General features: G+C 40.9%; 1 pseudogene; it reads right to left on the reverse strand.

Moving 5' to 3' along the window:
- Window positions 1-1,989: 1,989 nt before the first annotated feature.
- Window positions 1,990-2,974, reverse strand: LOC133068032 (small ribosomal subunit protein uS5-like; annotated as a pseudogene).
- Between the last annotated feature and the right edge of the window lie 1,289 nt (window positions 2,975-4,263).

Below are 4,263 nucleotides of genomic sequence, written 5' to 3' on the forward strand. Positions count from 1 at the left end.
CACAAACATAAATGACTCAAACTCTTGCTAGAAATGAGAAGAAGGAAGATACAGGGGAGCATCAGAAATATGCAATGAGGGAGTCTGGAAGTATGAGCGGATAGTTACTGAATTAGTGAGGTAGAGACCCTGGAGACTATAAGAATGGCTAATAGTTATTAAGCTCTTACTGTGTGTCAGCATTATTCCAAGCAATATTTCCTGGATTAACTTTCCATAGCTTTATGGATTAACTAATATTATAATCTCTGCTTTATAGAGGATGAGCCTGAAGCATAAAAGACTGAACAATGCAACCAAAATCACAAAGCTAGGAAGTCTTCAAGTAAGGTTTGGAATCCAAGTAGCTTACCTCCAGCCCGTGCCCTTGACCTCTGCATTGTCCTCTCTCTGTAGAAAATCAGCTTTTGCCTTCTTTCCCATTCTGCCTAGAGCCAGCCCTTAAATGATTCCATCTGATAAATTCAAGGTTTCTATTCCTAATATAATACGAAGGCAAGATCTACTTACAATTGTTCTCTTACAGTTGTTCCTAATTCTATTCTATTTGTGTTTACTTGGCACGCCTGGGGGATTTAATAAAGGTATTCCAATACATGTGCACAATCCTGAAAAAAAAAAAAATCAATAGATGGAATGGAAACGAAGTGAGATGTAAGCAAAACTTCTGTATTGAAATCATATCATTCACTGGAGACTACCACTCTGCTTCTGTGGGGAAAGAAGCAACCCCATGCTTCTGCGTGTTTAAGACGTCCTAGCCTAGAAAGCTGTTCTAATCAACTAGTAGCTGCAAGCTATATTACTGAACTTTGTGTTACAAGCCATGGTGGATGCAATGCTGACACACCATAGTTTTCATCTGATGATCTCAATCTGCTTAGAGTATAATAGCATCTCTCAACCTTTACCATCTTAAGCGCCACTCAGAGATTGAATCATCACAGGGAGGCCAAATGGAAGGCATGCAATGGGTCGTATAATAGGATGGTTGTTTTGTTACATAATGTAACAATCATTCCAAATAAAAAATGCTGGGTGTCTCAGGAGCATATTTATGCTGGAGCAAATCTGTAGGCTGGGGTCACCGCAGGACAAGCAGAATAGGCAACTATGGGATCTAGCTATGCAATATTATTTAAGGCCTTTAATCCTACTGCAAGAAACTCTCTCCCTGTAACACTTAGACATTTATTCTGCCAACAACAATTCACTGAGTTCTTGTTATGGGTCAGACATTTGCAGTTGAGGTACAGAGTCATGTTTGAGCTAATACATAATTATGATAATGCGTGATGAGATCTGTAATAGGAGGGAGGTGTTGTCCGTCCCAGGAACTCAGCACAGCATATGAGATCTTTCCCTTCTGCGTGCCACCAGCTTCATCTTCTTCCTCTTCTCCCAATCTGACCTAGTTCTAGACACACTGGAATTCTGGAAATGTCATTAAAAGGCCACTGTTTTTCACAATATCATGGTGTCTACAGCTGTTACTTCTGCTTTAAATGACACTCTTCATCTTCTCTGCCTGCTGAACTTTTACTTATCTTTTAAGGTTTAGTTCAAATGCAAACTCCTTGTTGAAGATGTCCCTTATTTCTCCATCTTTCTCATTCTTCCATCCCTCCGTTAACCTTTCCTTCTATCAACTCCAGAGCATTTTGTTTTTACCTCTCTCATGACATTTATTATTCGACGTATATTCTATTTTAGCAATTTATAGACATTTTGATTTTACTCTTATTGGTTTACAAACTCTTTAGGTCAGAAAACATGCATTTCTTTCCCTCTGACACTTACTATTGGAAACTGCATATTGTTCAAAATACTTTTTGATTAAAAAATGTCATTTACTTAAAAGCTATTATCAAATTTATATGTTACATCATTTAATTTTCAGAATCATCCTGCAAGATAATTTTTTTTTCTGGCTTCATTCACTTTATTTTTCTCATAAAACTAGGTAGTGGCTACCAGCTAGAGCCTGGGCTATCTGCATGAAAAGTCTGAAAGTTCGCCAGTGAACTCCTGATATGGAGACTTGGTGAACACTTGATAACGAGGTCAGGGGTGAACTGCCTATAGATCTTGGAAATGGCATCAAAAGAGGCTTCAATGAAGTTTCCAGGCTGGTGGTGCAGCCCTCATGAGAAGTGTAGCAGTTGTCGATTCCGGCCATCAGCAGGAGCTTCTTGGGCACAGGGCCTGAGATGATGCCAGTACCCCTGGGGCAGGGATGAGAGGTACCAGCACACAGCCACAGTGGGCAGTCACCTTGCAGGGGACGGTATGGGGTTTGCTGATCTTGTTACTACAGAAGCCTCATCCAACAGGGTCAATGGAGAGCTGGCCAGGATGATGGCCCCACAGATGGCAATGGCTACCTCCTTAGAGGACTTGACACCTAATGCAATATGTCTGTCATAATCCCCGGGGGGGACAAATGCCTTCAACCTGGTTTGCTAGTCAGCACAGGTCTGCTTCTGCACAGCCACAGTCTTCAAATGCTAGGAAAGATTGAAGGCAGGAAGAGAAGGGGACAACAGAGGATGAGATGACTGAATGGCATCACCGACTCAATGGACATGAGTTTGAGCAAACTCCAGGAGATGGTGAAGGACAGGGAAGCCTGGAGTGCTGCAGTCCATGGGGTCATAAGGAGTTGGACACAACTAAGCCACTGAAAAACAATCTTCAAAACTCTGTCCTTGAGAGATGCCCCCAGGAAAAAGTCAATGATTCCTTGATGAGCAAAGAAAAGAGACAGATCTCCAAAGACGCAATTTCCTGTCCTTAACCAGGTAGAACAGCTTGGTAACAGGGAGCCACTCTTTGTCCTTGCCTCCATAAGCTCTCCAGCTGAAACCTAGGTCCCAGATGCCATCACAGAAGCCTCCACAGAAGCTATTGTGGCTTCCCATTCCAGGGCTCCCAGAGCCTCAAGCCCTCCTGAAGCACCAGCATCATCTACCATTTTTTATTTTTATGGAGAAGAGCAAGAGAAATATCATCATCATTTTATAAATGAGGAAGTTAAATGGGTTAAATGAGTTGCTCAAAGCCACACAGATCAGAAATGGTGACCTGATCTGGTTTTAATGGTCATTTTTATTCACCAGCCTACAAGGGATTAATGAGACTGGTTGTGGAGCTGCACCTTCATTTTTATATCCTTGCTACTCAAAATGTGATTGACAGATGATCAATCATAATGGCATCACGTGGAAGACTGTAAGAATGCAGTCTCAGGCCCATCTTACACCTAAGAAATCAGAACTTACATTATGAGCACTCACCCCAAATATTCTTACAGACATTAATGATTCAGAAGCACCAATCACTTTCAGTTTTAATACTAGGTTCATTATGGTTCCTGTTTTTTTCAAAACTTCCTAGTTTATACAATTTACCTCAGACACACAGAAAATTGATGCTCATTATGACATGCAACTGATAAGCAGATGAAAGCCTACAATTATGGATTTGGGCATATCTATCCCAGAAGAATAGTAGAATCTTCCCTAACTTTCTTCTTGTTTTTCCATCTCCTCCAATCATTCCTCGAAAGAAGAGGGTTGGTTAAAAGTCTGAGTGATTCACAGATGTGAAAATATTTTGAGTGCCCCTCATTAGGATTCTTAGATTGTAAGGAATAAAGTATGACTCAAGTTAGTGACAAAGAGGGGCAGCTTAAGAACACATCTGGAATGGTTTAAGTAGTGGGCTAAGTACATCATTGTACTAAACACAGTCCTCGCGGAAGTGCTTCTGAACTCCGTGTCCTTTACAGACCTCAGGGGCAGGGGTTTGGGGGTCTTCTCCTAGTGATCTACCATTAATGAAGTTTAGCCATTCCATCTCCTCTCTCCCCATCACCAAAGTTACCATTGTCTGTTCCTGTGTCATGACTTTAAACCCAACTCTGACCTTGATCAAAGCACACGCTTTCAAAGTATTATCACACACTCACGGTGGTGGTTCTAAGTAAAGGGACTGAAATGGGCTGTTCTACTCATTCAATATCTATTTTCTAGCATGGTTAGAACTTGGTAAAGGTTGAACTAGAGTGAATATTAAAGATTATGCTGATTATACTATTATTATCAGATTATTATGCTGCATACATTTGCAGGGAAAGTATTTTTAAAAGCACTTTTAAAAAAGAGCAAGTGGGAAAACTGGGTAATAGGTGGGAGGAAATGTCTGAAAAGGTCATTTCTAAGATTCGTCTTGGTGTCCTCTATCTTGGAGGAGAACTGAGCT

Source organism: Dama dama, chromosome 13 (genome assembly GCF_033118175.1).
Source record: "Dama dama isolate Ldn47 chromosome 13, ASM3311817v1, whole genome shotgun sequence".
Classification (NCBI taxonomy): domain Eukaryota; kingdom Metazoa; phylum Chordata; class Mammalia; order Artiodactyla; family Cervidae; genus Dama; species Dama dama.